Here is a 15,000-nt window from a genome sequence, read left to right on the forward strand (position 1 = left end):
GCGCACCTCGCGTGCACCTTCGCTGCGGTGGGCACCTTGGCTGGGTTGCGCGCCTTGGTGGGCACCATGCAGTGCACGAAGTCGGAGCCCGGATTGCCCCGGGCGCGCACCTCCGCCAGGGTGGGCACCTTGGTGCGCACAACTTGCCTGGGCTGCGCACCAGGAAGGGCTCAAGATGGCACCCGCGTTCCGTTTTTTTCACTATCTTTCAGAACGGAAATTTTAAAATCTCGTTTTTTTTTGCCTTTTCTGGAAATTAGTGAAGGCAGCGCATCAAAGGTGCGCAACGCTGGTGCGAACCTGGGAGCGCTCCGATGTGTGCTCCAAGGTGCGGCGTGCACGAAGTCGGACCCCGGTTTGCCCCGGGTGCGCACCTCGCGTGCACCTTGGTGCGCACACCTTGGCTGGGTTGCGCGCCCTGGTGGGCACCATGGTGCGCACCAAGGAGCGCTCCGAAGTGTGCTCCAAGGTGCGGCGTGCACGAAGTCGGAGCCCGGTTTGCCCCGGGTGCGCACCTCGCGTGCACCTTCGCCGCGGTGGGCACCATGGCGTGCACGAAGTCGGAGCCCGGTTTGCCCCGGGTGCGCACCTCGCGTGCACCTTCGCCGGGGTGGGCACCTTGGTGTGCAGACCTTGGCTGGGTTGCGCGCCCTGGTGGGCACCATGGTGCGCACCAAGGAGCGCTCCGAAGTGTGCTCCAAGGTGCGGCCTGCACGAAGTCGGAGCCCGGTTTGCCCCGGGTGTGCACCTCGGGTGGGCACCTTGGTGCGCATGCCTTGCCTGGGCTGCGCACCAGGGCGGGCTCAAGATGGCACCCGCGTTCCTTTTTTTTCACTATCTTTCAAAACGGAAATTTTAAAATCTCATTTTTTTTTGCCTTTTTCTGGAAATTAGTGAAGGCAGCGCATCAAAGGTGCGCACCTCGCTGCCCACCACGGTGCGCAACGCCGGTGGGCACCCGGGAGTGCTTCGAAGTGTGCTCCAAGGTGCTGCGTGCACGTTGTCGGAGCCCGGTTTGCCCCGGGTGCGCACCTCGCGTGCACCTTCGTCGGGGTGGGCACCTTGGCTGGGTTTGCCCCGGCTGCGCTCCGAAGCGGGGTTATTGGAGCGCCGCCTCTTTTTTTGTCGGAGCGTTTGGTGGGGTTTCTCGCATTGGCTCTTCCGAGGCCCGGTTGCCACCCTGGCGCGCACGAAGTCGGAAGTAGGGTTAATTGCCCGGGTGCGCACCTTTGCCAGGGTGGGCACCTTACCTGGGCTGCGCACCAGGGCGGGCTCAAGATGGCACGCGCGTTCCGTTTTTTTCACTATCTTTCAAAACGGAAATTTTAAAATCTCCTTTTTTTTTTGCCTTTTCTGGAAATTAGTGAAGGCAGCGCATCAAAGGTGCGCACCTCGCTGCCCACCTTGGTGTGCTCTGAGGTGCGCACCCGGGAGCGCTACGAAGTGTGCTCCAAGGTGCGGCGTGCACGTTGTCGGAGCCCGGTTTGCCCCGGGTGCGCACCTCGCCTGCACCTTGGCCGGGGTGGGCACCTTGGCTGGGTTTGCCCAGGGTGCGCTCCGAAGCGGGGTTACTGGAGCGCCCCCTCTTTTTTTGTCAGAGCGTTTGGTGGGGTTTCTCGCATTGGCTCTTCCCAGGCCCGGTTGTTGGGTGCGCTCCCACCCTGGCGCGCGCGAAGTTGGAAGTTGGGTTAATTGCCCGGGCGCGCACCTTCGCCAGGGTGGGCACCTTGGTGCGCACACCTTGGCTGGGCTGCGCACCAGGGCGGGCTCAAGATGGCACCAGCATTCCCTTTTTCTCACTATCTTTCAAAACGGAAATTTTAAAATCTCGTTTTTTTTTTGCCTTTTATGGAAATTAGTGAAGGCATCGCATCAAAGGTGCGCACCTCGCTGCCCACCTTGGTGTGCTCCGAGGTGCCCACCACGGTGCGCAACGCCGGTGCGAACCCGGGAGCGCCCCGATGTGTGCTCCAAGGTGCGGCGTGCACGAAGTCGGACCCCGGTTTGCCCCGGGTGCGCACCTCGCGTGCACCTTGGTGCGCACACCTTGGCTGGGTTGCGCGGCCTGGTGGGCACCATGGTGCGCACCAAGGAGCGCTCCGAAGTGTGCTCCAAGGTGCGGCGTGCACGAAGTCGGAGCCCGGTTTGCCCCGGGTACGCACCTCGCGTGCACCTTCGCCGGGGTGGGCACCTCGGCTGGGTTGCGCGCCCTGGTGCGCACCAAGGAGCGCTCCGAAGTGTGCTCCAAGGTGCGGCGTGCACGAAGTCGGAGCCCGGTTTGCCCCGGGTGCGCACCTTCGCCGCGGTGCGCACCATGGCGTGCACGAAGTCGGAGCCCGGTTTGCCCCGGGTGCGCACCTCGCGTGCACCTTCGGCGGGGTTGCGCGCCCTGGTGCGCACCAAGGAGCGCTCCGAAGTGTGCTCCAAGGTGCGGCGTGCACGAAGTCGGAGCCCGGTTTGCCCCGGGTGCGCACCTCGCGTGCACCTTCGGCGGGGTTGCGCGCCCTGGTGGGCACCATGGTGCGCACCAAGGAGCGCTCCGAAGTGTGCTCCAAGGTGCGGCGTGCACGAAGTCGGAGCCCGGTTTGCCCCGGGTGCGCACCTCGCGTGCACCTTCGCCGCGGTGGGCACCATGGCGTGCACGAAGTCGGAGCCCGGTTTGCCCCGGGTGCGCACCTCGCGTGCACCTTCGCCGGGGTGGGCACCTCGGCTGGGTTGCGCGCCCTGGTGCGCACCAAGGAGCGCTCCGAAGTGTGCTCCAAGGTGCGGCGTGCACGAAGTCGGAGCCCGGTTTGCCCCGGGTGCGCACCTCGCGTGCACCTTCGCCAGGGTGGGCACCTCGGTGCGCACACCTTCTCAATGTTTTCTTGCCTTTTCTGGAAATTGGTGAAGGCAGCGCATCAAAGGTGCGCACCTCGGTGTGCTCCGAGGTGCGAACCCGAGAGCGCTCCGAGGTGCCCACGAAGTCGAAAGTCGGGTTAATTGCATTGTTTTCCCCGGGTGCGCTCCGAGGTGCGCAACATCGGCGCGCACCAAGGAGGGCTCCGAAGTGTGCTCCAAGGTGCGCACGATGGCGTGCACCTCTGGTGCGCACGATTCGGAGCTCGGTTTGACCGGGGTGCGCACACCTTGGCTGGGTTGCGCACCTTTTGTGCGCTCCAAGGTGCGCACGAAGTCGGAGCTCGGTTTGCCCCGGGTGCGCACCTTCGCCAGGGTGCGCACCTTGATGCGCACGCCTTGGCTGGGCTGCGCACCTTGGTGGGCGCCATGGTGCGCACCTTTCGTGCGCTCCAAGGTGCGCACGAAGTCGGAGCTCGGTTTGCCCCGGGTGCGCACCTTGGTGGGCGCCATGGTGCACTCCGAGGTGCCCAAGATTGGTGCGCACCAAGGAGCGCTCCGAAGTGCGCTCCAAGGTGCGCGCGAAGTCGAAAGTTGGGTTAATTGTCCGGTTTGCCTCGGGTGCGCACCTTGCGTGCACCTTCGCCAGGGTGGGCGCCTTGGTGCGCACACCTTGGCTGGGCTGCGCACACCTTGGCACCCGCGTTTCCTTCATTTTAAATTTTTTTTTTTTACAATCTCTCAAGTGGGAAATTCTATAATCTCAACTTTTTTTGCCTTTTCAGGAAACTTTTGAATGGAGCGCATCATTGGTGCGCTCCGAAGTGTGCTCCAAAGCTCTCTCCAGCTGCGTGCACCTGCCCCGGCCGCGCACCCGGCCCCGCCCAGCTTCGCTCACCTGTCCCGGGCGTCTGGTGCGGAACCTTAGAGTAAGAAACATCACCGTGCACCTTGGCCAACGTGCGCGACTCGACCGAGCGCGCACTGGCCGAGGTGCACACCGATTTCACCTGGGTGCGCGCGCAGCACCTCGGGCGCACCGGGGTGCGCGCACAACGCCCGGGTTGCACCGTGGCCTGTGTGCTCGGGGCGCCTCGGGTGCGCGCTCGGTGTCGCCCCCGCGCGCGCGGTAGTGCGGGCAGCGCACCCCGGCCCGGCCCGGCCCCGACGAGAACGCAAACGGGCAAAAGGTTTATTCAAATAGCATTGCGACGCCCGGCGAAAAACTAAAAAAGGGTGCAACACCGGGACTTCCCGGGAGGTCACCCATCCCAGTACTACTCCGGCCCAAGCGCGCTTAACTGCGGAGTTCTGATGGGATCCGGTGCACTAACGCTGGTATGATCGCACCCGTTATGAGCTTGTCGCAGTGTGTACTTAGCAAACCGCGACCCACGTGCGAATCCACCCCGGCCACCCACCCCCGTCGAGGTGCACACCCTCCCTCGCGAAGTGCGCCCCGTTCGCCAAGTGTGAGCCCTGCCCGGGTGCGCGCACCTTGCTAGGGCGTCGGGTGTGCACCCGGCCCGGCCTACGTGCGTGCACCTGGAGGGGGCGTCGTGTGCGTGCAGTGTCCCGTCTGCAACGCGGTGCCCACACACCACCTCGGGCGCAACGACCTGCGCTCACATGTGGGCCGAGTGCACCTTGGTGCATGTTCGGGGCGCCTCGGGTGCACGCTCGATCTTGCCCTGGTGCACCAAGGCGCTCGGTTTGCCCCGGGTGCGCACTTGGTGCAAGGTGGGCACCCAAAATAGGGATCAAGCACCAAAACACAAGTTTCGGGATGCAAAATGGGACCCAAGGACCACAAATGCGTTCCAAGACCCATGATGGGTCCACGAGAACAAAAATGTGTTCCGAGACTTAATAAACAAATATTGGGTTTTAGGAGAAGAAACATGCTCTGATGCCCAAAACGAGAATCGACCCCGAAAAGGCCACAGGCCAAAAGTGGGATGCGAGACAAAAAAAAATGGGACCCGAGGACCAAAATTGGGTTCCCAGGTCGAAGACAGGGCAACCGGACAAGAAACGACCTCTAAGGCTCGAAATGAGTCCCGACGACTAAAACTTGACAAGAAGCACCCATCAGGCACCCAACTCGACACCCATGGGATGCCGACCCACCCGGGCTTCCACCTAGCACACCTTGGCACCCACCCACCCTCGCACCCAACCTCGCACCCAACTTAGCACCTTTGAACCCACATTGGCACTCACCCTGACCCTGGCACCTTGGAACCCACATTGGCACTCACCTTGACCCTGGCACCCACCTTTGCACTCACCTTGGGACCCACCCTGGCTCCCACCTCGGCACCCACCCAGACACCCACCTTGGTTCCTTGGCACCCACCTTGGATCCTTGGCACCCACCCCGACACCCACCTTGGCACGCAACTTGGCTACTTGCCACCCACCTTGGCTCCTTGACGCCCACCCCGACAACCACCCCGTGACCTACCCTGGCTAGGGTTGGTGCACACCCACCCTGGTGCCCACCTTGGCACCCACCCTATGACCCACCTTGGCACGCACCTTAGTACCCACCCCGTTACCCACCCTAGGACCCACCCCGTGACCCACCTTGGCCAGGGTGGGTGCACCCACCCTGGTGCCCACCTTGGCACCCACCCATCCTAGCACCCAGCCTGTGACCGGGCTTGGAACCCAACCTTGCACCCGCACCCGTCTTGGCCAGTGTGGGTGCGCACCCATCCTGGCACCCACGTTGTGACACACCCTTTAACCCACGCACCCTAGCACCCACGTTGGCACCCACCTTGGAACCCAACCTAGCAACTTGGCACCCACCCCGTGACCCACCTTGGCATCCACCATAGCAGTCGCCGACTTGGCACCCACCTCGGCACCCACCTTGACACTTGTGGACCCACCTTGCCACTCACCCTAGCATCGACCCATCCTAGCACCCACCCTGGCACCTTTGCACCCTAGCACTCACCCATCCTAGCACCTAACCTGTGACCCACCTTGACACTCACCCTCGCACCCACCTTGGAACCCAACCTAGCACCCACCCACCCTGACACCAACCCTAGCACCTACCCACCCTTGCACCCACCCTGTGACCCATCTTGGCACCCACCCATCCTACCACTCAACCTATCACCCACCTTCTCACCCACCTTGGCATCCACCTTAGCACCCACCCACACTGGCACCTTGGCACCCACCTCGGGCAAGGTGGGTGCACACCCACCCTGGCACCCAATTTAGAACCCACCGAGCATGTTACCCACCTTGGCACCCACATTGCAGCCCACCCTAGTACCCACCCTATGACCCACATTGGCATCCACACCCTAGCACCCAGGCACCTCGACACCCGCCTTGACACCCACCCTAGCACTGAACCTGTGACCCACCTTGGAACTCACCCTAGAACCCACCCACCCTGTGAACCACCTTGGCATCCACCTTAGCACCCACCCACCTTGGCACCCACTCTAGCACTCACCCATCCTAACACCCAACTTGTTACCCACCTTGGCACCCGCCCTCGCGTCCACCTTGAAACCCACCCTAGCACCCACCCACGCAGGAGCCCACCTTGGCACCCAACCTAACACCCACGCATCCTGGCACCCAACTTGTGACCCACCTTGGAACCCACCCTAGTACCCACCTTTGAACCCACTATATCACCAACCCACCTTGGCACCCACCCTATGACCCTCTTTGGAATCCACCCTAGCACGCACCCACCCTGGCACCCACCATGGAGCGCACCCTAGCACCCACCCACCTCGGCACGCACCTCAACACCCACCTTGGTGTGCGCACTGCGCCAACCTCTCAAAGACCCTATGTGGTGCGCTCCAAAGTGTACACCTTTGGTGCGCTCCAAGGTGCGCACCTTTGGTGCACACCGAGGTGCACACCAAAGTGTGCACCGAGGTGAGCACCAAAGTGCACTCCAGGGTGCACACCAAGGCGTGCACCTTTGGTGCGGTCAATGCAAACGAATTCGGAAGTTGGGGTCGATGTCCTAATCGCTGCTGCAGACTACACGTATGAGAATCGGACAAATAGCTTTATATAGGGGAGGTGTTGCGTTTGATGGGTCGACTCCCCTGGTTGTGTGCACTGCACCAACTTCAAAGACCCTGTCTTGTTTAAGAAGTCAAAAGTTGGGGTGGATGTCCTAATCATTGCTGCAGTCTACGCATGTATGAGAATCAGACAAATAGCTTATATAGGGGAGGTGTTGCATTCGGTGGGTTGACTCCCCTGGTTGTGCGCACTGCGCCAACCTCAAAGACCCCGCATAGCAGAAGAAGTCGGAAGTCGGATTTTGGTGAGCACCAAGGCGTGCACCTTTGGTGCGGTCAACGCAGACGAATTCAGAAGTTGGGGTGGATGTCCTAATCGTTGTTGCAGGCTACACATGTATGAGAATCAGACAAATAGCTTATATAGGGGAGGTGTTGGGTTTGATGGGTCAACTCCCTTGGTTGTGCGCATTACGCCAACCTCAAAGACCTTGTTTTCGTTAAGAAGTCAAAAGTTGGGGTCAATGTCCTAATGGCTCCTGCAGGCTACACATGTATGAGAATCGGACAAATAGCTTATATAGGGGAGGTGTTGGGTTTGATGGGTCGACTCCCCTGGTTGTGCGCATTACGTCAACCTCAAAGACCTTGTTTTCGTTAAGAAGTCAAAAGTTGGGGTCGATGTCCTAATTGCTCCTGTAGACTACACATGTATGAGAATCAGACAAATAGCTTATATAGGGGAGGTGTTGGGTTTGATGGGTTGACTCCCCTAGTTGTTCGCATTACACCAACCTCAAAGACCTTGTTTTCGTTTAGAAGCCGAAAGTTGGGGTCGATGTCCTAATTGCTCCTGCAGGCTACGCATGTATGAGAATCAGACAAATAGCTTATATAGGGGAGGTGTTGGGTTTGATGGGTCGACTCCCCTGGTTGTGCGCATTGCGCCAACCTCAAAGACCCTGCATTGCGGATGAAGTCGAAAGTCAGAGTTTGGTGTGCTACAAGGTGTGGTCGAAGGTGCTCACCTAGGTGTGCACCTTTGGAGCACAGGAAAAGTGCCCTCCAAAAGTGCGCACCTTTGGAGTGCACAAAAGTGCCCTCCAAAAGTGCGCACCTTTGGAGCGCAGAAAAGTGCCCTCCAAAAAGTGCCCTCCAAAAGTGCGCACCTTTGGAGCTCCAAAAAGTGCCCTCCAAAAGTGCGCACCTTTGGAGCGCAGAAAAGTGCCCTCCAAAAAGTGCCCTCCAAAAGTGCGCACCTTTGGAGCGCAGAAAAGTGCCCTCCAAAAGTGCGCACCTTTGGAGCGCAGAAAAGTGCCCTCCAAAAAGTGCCCTCCAAAAGTGCGCACCTTTGGAGCGCAGAAAAGTGCCCTCCAAAAAGTGCCCTCCAAAAGTGCGCACCTTTGGAGCGCAGAAAAGTGCCCTCCAAAAAGTGCCCTCCAAAAGTGCGCACCTTTGGAGCGCAGAAAAGTGCCCTCCAAAAAGTGCCCTCCAAAAGTGCGCACCTTTGGAGCGCAGAAAAGTGCCCTCCAAAAAGTGCCCTCCAAAAGTGCGCACCTTTGGAGCGCAGAAAAGTGCCCTCCAAAAGTGCGCACCTTTGGAGCGCACAAAAGTGCCCTCCAAAAGTGCGCACTTTTGGTGCGCACCAAGGCGCTGGTTCGGTCGTTGCAGGCGAGTTCGGAAGTTGGGGTCGATGTCCTGAGCGGAGGTGCAAACTACACAGGTGTCGGAATCGGACAAATAGCTTATATAGGGGAGGTGTATGCTTCGATGGGTCGACTCCCCAGGTTGAGCGCACCGCGCCAACCTCAAAGACCCTACGGTATGGATGAAGTCGGAAGTTGGGTCCGATGACCAATTCGATTAGTAGGTATGCTCATGAGGTCGGAATTTGGGTCCGATGACCTGCCATGTGCAGGAAGGCGAATGTTGACACTGTGCGTTGCAAGGTGCACACCAAGGCGCTGGTGCGGTCTTTTTAGTCGAGTTCGGAAGTTGGGGTCGATGTCCTGATCGGAGGTGCAAGCTACACAGGTGTGGGAATCGGACAAATAGCTTATATAGGGGAGGTGTATGCTTCGTTGGGTCGACTCCCCGGGTTGAGCGCACCGCGCCAACCTCAAAGACCCTACGGTATGGATGAAGTCGGAAGTTGGGTCCGATGACCGATTCGATATGTAGGCATACTCGCGAGGTCGGAATTTGGGTCCGATGACCTGCCACGTGCAGGAAGGCGAATGTTGGCACTGTGCGTTGCAAGGTGCGCACCAAGGCGCTGGTTCGGTCGTTGGAGGCGAGTTCGGAAGTTGGGGTCGATGTCTTGATCGGAGGTGCAAACTACACAGGTGTGGGAATCGGACAAATAGCTTATATAGGGGAGGTGTATGCTTCGTTGGGTCGACTCCCCGGGTTGAGCGCACCGCGCCAACCTCAAAGACCCTACGGTATGGATGAAGTCGGAAGTTGGGTCCGATGACCGATTCGATATGTAGGCATACTCGCGAGGTCGGAATTTGGGTCCGATGACCTGCCATGTGCAGGAAGGCGAATGTTGGGACTGTGCGTCGCAAGGTGCGCACCAAGGCGCTGGTGCCGTCGTTGCAGTCGAGTTCGGAAGTTGGGGTCGATGTCCTGGTCAGAGGTGCAAACTACACAGGTGTGGGAATCGGACAAATAGCTTATATAGGGGAGGTGTATGCTTCGATGGGTCGACTCCCTGGGTTGAGCGCACCGCGCCAACCTCAAAGACCCTACAGTATGGATGAAGTCGGAAGTTGGGTCCGATGACCGATTCGATACGTAGGCATATTGGCGAGGTCTGAATTTGTGTCCGATGACCTGCCATGCGCAGGAAGGCGGAATTTGGGTCCGATGACCGAGTTGATGGCGTGCCATGCGCAGAAAGGCGGAATTTGGGTCCGATGACCGAGTTGATGTTGATGGCCCGCCATGCACAGGAAGGCGGAATTTGGGTCCGATGACCGATTTGAAGGCGTGCCATACGCAAAAAGGCGGAGTTTGGGTCCGATGACCGAGTTGATATTGATGGCCCGCCATGCGCAGGAAGGCGGAATTTGGGTCCGATGACCTGACATACGCATGGAGTCCGACTCGGGGGCCGATGTTCGATTCGATGACTTGCATTGTGGGTAAAGTCGGAAGTTGTGGTCTTTGACCCGATTCGATGACCAGACTTCGGCTGCTTGAGAATCGGACAAATAACTTATATAGGGGAGGTAGTGTTCTCGAGCATCCTCCCCCCGTGCCCGTTTATGTCGATTGATGCTGGTGCTCGACTGGTTGGAGCGCTCGGATGCAAAAATCTTGCACCAGGATTTATCGATTGTGATGGACACGGCAAGTCTCCTGATTGCTATGCAGGAGCTCATCGTGAATCTCTATGCGGCCTTGGTATGGACTCGACCTGCGGAATGGTTCGGCAATGGTAGTCGCTCCAACACGTCCTTGCAATGGCCACAGAGGTGATTCGACTAGAGCTCCAGTCTAGCTTTTGGGTTGCTTGGCGGACTGGTATAGCCGCGATCGAGTTCCGGCCATGAACGTTTTAGATAGCTCTTGGGCTTTCTGGGACGGAAGTCGGAAGTTTGGGCTGTTGTCCGATTTGATGACCATTCTTCGGATGTGTGAGAATCGGACAAATAACTTATATAGGGGACTGTGTTGTCTCACGCAGCCCCCTCCGTGCCCCTCTATCTCGACCGATGTTGGTGCTTGAAAGGGTTGGGATCGCTCGGATTTATAAACGTGCACCACCATTTGTCGAGTGTGAGGGACGCGGCAGGTCTCCTAAATGCTATGCGGGCGCTCTCTGAGAATCTCTATCCGGCCTCGACACAGACTAGTCTTGCTGAATGGTTTGGCACTGGTAGTCGATCCAACACGTCGTTGTTGTGGCCGCCTAGGCGATTCGATTCGAGCCCCCGTCTAGCTTTTGGGTTGCTTGGCGGATTTTGCCCTATCCGCAAGTGAGCTCGGTCCCTAAACGTTCGAGAAACCCGATTGCTATGCGCCGACTCTCTTTCTTGCGAGCCTCCATCTAGCTTTTGGGTCTCTACGGAACGGAAGTCGGAATCTGGGACCGTTGTTTGATTCGACGAGGCAGACTACGGTTGTGCGAGAATCGGACAAATAACTTATATAGGGGAGGTGTTGACTGGAGCATTCTCCCCCGTGCCCCTCTAACTCGACCAATGCTGGCGCTCGAACGGTGGTAGCGCTCGGATTTTCATTGAGCGCCAGCATTGGTCGATTTAGAGGGGCATGCGAGATTCCCGAATGCTATGCGAGGGCTCTAACGGAAATGTCTATTGGTTTCGGTATGGATGCAATTGCGAGTGGTTCGGCAAAGGTAGTCGTTCCGATGCGTCCATGTCGTGGCCAAATCGATAATTCGATTTGAGCCCTCGTATAGCATTTGGGTCTCTCGATGTGATTCCGCATTCCAGTCCCTTTGGGCACTGCTTGAGCCGCATCCCAGGGGGTTCCCTTCCCAATAATCTGCCTCGCAACCCGATTGCTATGCGGTGAGGCTCCTCGGCCGCCTCGGAACTATCTGTGTATCAGACGCATCGCGGGATAAGGGGTTGGCAACGGTAGTCGCCCCAAGCGCGTCCGATGCTTGGACCATTCCGAGGCGGCCCTGAAGCCTCTTCCGTCTAGCCGTTGGGTCCTTCTCGCCGCATCCCTCGCCTCGCACCCCGATTGCTATGCGGTGAGGCTCCTCGGCCGCCTCGGAACTATCTGTGTATCGGACGCGTCGCGGGATAAGGGGTTGTCACTGGTAGTCGCCCCAAGCGCGTCCGATGCTTGGACCATTCCGAGGCGGCCCTGAAGCCTCTTCCGTCTAGCCGTTGGGTCCTTCTCGCCGCATCCCTCGCCTCGCACCCCGATTGCTATGCGGTGAGGCTCCTCGGCCGCCTCGGAACTATCTGTGTATCGGACGCGTCGCGGGATAAGGGGTTGTCATTGGTAGTCTCCCCAAGCGCGTCCGATGCTTGGACCATTCCGAGGCGGCCCTGAAGCCTCTTCCGTCTAGCCGTTGGGTCCTTCTCGCCGCATCCCTCGCCTCGCACCCCGATTGCTATGCGGTGAGGCTCCTCGGCCGCCTCGGAACTATCTGTGTATCGGACGCGTCGCGGGATAAGGGGTTGTCACTGGTAGTCGCCCCAAGCGCGTCCGATGCTTAGACCATTCCGAGGCGGACCCGAAGCCTCTTCCGTCTAGCCGTTGGGTCCTTCTCGCCGCATCCTTCGCCTCGCACCCCGATTGCTATGCGGTGAGGCTCCTCGGCCGCCTCGGAACTATCTGTGTATCGGACGCGTCGCGGGATAAGGGGTTGTCACTGGTAGTCGCCCCAAGCGCGTCCGATGCTTGGACCATTCCGAGGCGGACCCGAAGCCTCTTCCGTCTAGCCGTTGGGTCCTTCTCGCCGCATCCCTCGCCTCGCACCCCGATTGCTATGCGGTGAGGCTCCTCGGCCGCCTTGGAACTATCTGTGTATCGGACGCGTCGCGGGATAAGGGGTTGTCACTGGTAGTCGCCCCAAGCGCGTCCGATGCTTGGACCATTCCGAGGCGGACCCGAAGCCTCTTCCGTCTAGCCGTTGGGTCCTTCTCGCCGCATCCCTCGCCTCGCACCCCGATTGCTATGCGGTGAGGCTCCTCGGCCGCCTTGGAACTATCTGTGTATCGGACGCGTCGCGGGATAAGGGGTTGTCACTGGTAGTCGCCCCAAGCGCGTCTGATGCTTGGACCATTCCGAGGCGGACCCGAAGCCTCTTCCGTCTAGCCGTTGGGTCCTTCTCGCCGCATCCCTCGCCTCGCACCCCGATTGCTATGCGGTGAGGCTCCTCGGCCGCCTTGGAACTATCTGTGTATCGGACGCGTCGCGGGATAAGGGGTTGTCACTGGTAGTCGCCCCAAGCGCGTCCGATGCTTGGACCATTCCGAGGCGGCCCCGAAGCCTCTTCCGTGTAGCCGTTGGGTCCTTCTCGCCGCATCCCTCGCCTCGCACCCCGATTGCTATGCGGTGAGGCTCCTCGGCCGCGTTGGAACTATCTGTGTATCGGACGCGTCGCGGGATAAGGGGTTGTCACTGGTAGTCGCCCCAAGCGCGTCCGATGCTTGGACCATTCCGAGGCGGCCCCGAAGCCTCTTCCGTGTAGCCGTTGGGTCCTTCTCGCCGCATCCCTCGCCTCGCACCCCGATTGCTATGCGGTGAGGCTCCTCGGCCGCCTTGGAACTATCTGTGTATCGGACGCGTCGCGGGATAAGGGGTTGTCACTGGTAGTCGCCCCAAGCGCGTCCGATGCTTGGACCATTCCGAGGCGGACCTGAAGCCTCTTCCCTCTAGCCGTTGGGGCTTTCTCGCCGCATCCCTCGCCTCGCACCCTGATTGCTATGCTGTGAGGCTCCTCGGCCGCCTTGGAACTATCTGTGTATCGGACGCATCGCGGGATAAGGGGTTGGCAGTGGTAGTCGCCCCAAGCGCATCCGATGCTTGGACCATTCCGAGGCGGCCCTGCAGCCTCTTCCGTCTAGCCGTTGGGGCCATCTCGCTGCATCCCCCACCTCGCACCACGATTGCTATGCGGTGAGGCTCCTTGGCCGCCTCGGAACTATCTGTGTATCGGACGCATCGCGGGATAAGGGGTTGTCACTGGTAGTCGCCCCAAGCGCGTCCGATGCTTGGACTATTCCGAGGCGGCCCTGCAGCCTCTTCCGTCTAGCCGTTGGGGCCATCTCGCTGCATCCCCCACCTCCTCGGCCGCCTCGGAACTATCTGTGTATCGGACGCATCGCGGGATAAGGGGTTGGCAGTGGTAGTCGCCCCAAGCGCGTCCGATGCTTGGACTATTCCGAGGCAGCCCTGCAGCCTCTTCCGTCTAGCCTTTGGGGCCATCTCGCCGCATCCCTCGCCTCGCACCCCGATTGCTATGCGGTGAGGCTCCTCGGCCGCCTGGGAACTATCTTCGTATCGGACGCATCGCGGGATAAGGGGTTGTCACTGGTAGTCGCCCCAAGCGCGTCCGATGCTTGGACTATTCCGAGGCGGCCCTGTGGCCTCTTCCGTCTAGCCGTTGGGGCCATCTCGCCGCATCCCCCACCTCGCACCCCGATTGCTATGCGGTGAGGCTCTTCGGCCGCCTTGGAACTATCTTCGTATCGGACGCATTGCGGGATAAGGGGTTGTCACTGGTAGTGGCCCCAAGCGCGTCCGATGCTTGGACTATTCCGAGGCGGCCCTGCAGCCTCTTCCGTCTAGCCGTTGGGGCCATCTCGCCGCATCCCCCACCTCGCACCCCGATTGCTATGCGGTGAGGCTCCTCGGCCGCCTTGGAACTATCTTCGTATCGGACGCATCGCGGGATAAGGGGTTGTCACTGGTAGTCGCCCCAAGCGCGTCCGATGCTTGGACTATTCCGACGCGGCCCTGTGGCCTCTTCCGTCTAGCCGTTGGGGCCATCTCGCCGCATCCCCCACCTCGCACCCCGATTGCTATGCGGTGAGGCTCCTCGGCCGCCTTGGAACCATCTTCGTATCGGACGCATCGCGGGATAGGGGGCTGTCACTGGTAGTCGCCCCAAGCGTGTCCGATGCTTGGACCATTCCTAGGCGGCCCTGAAGCCTCTTCCGTCTAGCCGTTGGGGCCTTCCCGCCCCATCCCTCGCCTCGCACCCCCGATTGCTATGCGGTGAGGCTCCTCGGCCGCCTTGGAACCATCTGTGTATCGGACGCATCGCGGGATAAGGGGTTGGCACTGGCAGTCGCCCCAAGCGCGTCCGATGCTTGGACCATTCCGAGGTGGCCCTGAAGCCTCTTCCGTCTAGCCGTTGGGGCCTTCCCGCCCCATCCCTCGCCTCGCACCCCGATTGATATGCGGTGAGGCTCCTCGGCCGCCTTGGAACTATCTGTGTATCGGACGCATCGCGGGATAAGGGGTTGGCACTGGTAGTCGTCCCAATCGCATCCGATGCTTGGACCATTCCGAGGCGGCCCTGCAGCCTCTTCCGTTTAGCCGTCGGGGCCTTCCCGCCGCATCCCTCGCCTCGCATCCCGATTCCTATGCGGTGAGTCTTCTCGGCCGCCGCGGAACTATACCTGTTATTGCTACTGCATCCTTC

The 15,000-nt window shown here is 60.0% G+C and overlaps 1 non-coding gene across 1 annotated transcript; it reads right to left on the reverse strand.

Moving 5' to 3' along the window:
* Positions 1 to 4,071: 4,071 nt before the first annotated feature.
* On the reverse strand, positions 4,072 to 4,190 carry LOC131864660 (5S ribosomal RNA). The gene has a single exon (XR_009363424.1). It is a non-coding gene; the product is annotated as a 5S ribosomal RNA (ribosomal RNA).
* Positions 4,191 to 15,000: the final 10,810 nt, after the last annotated feature.

Source organism: Cryptomeria japonica, unplaced genomic scaffold, assembly GCF_030272615.1.
Source record: "Cryptomeria japonica unplaced genomic scaffold, Sugi_1.0 HiC_scaffold_90, whole genome shotgun sequence".
NCBI lineage: Eukaryota > Viridiplantae > Streptophyta > Pinopsida > Cupressales > Cupressaceae > Cryptomeria > Cryptomeria japonica.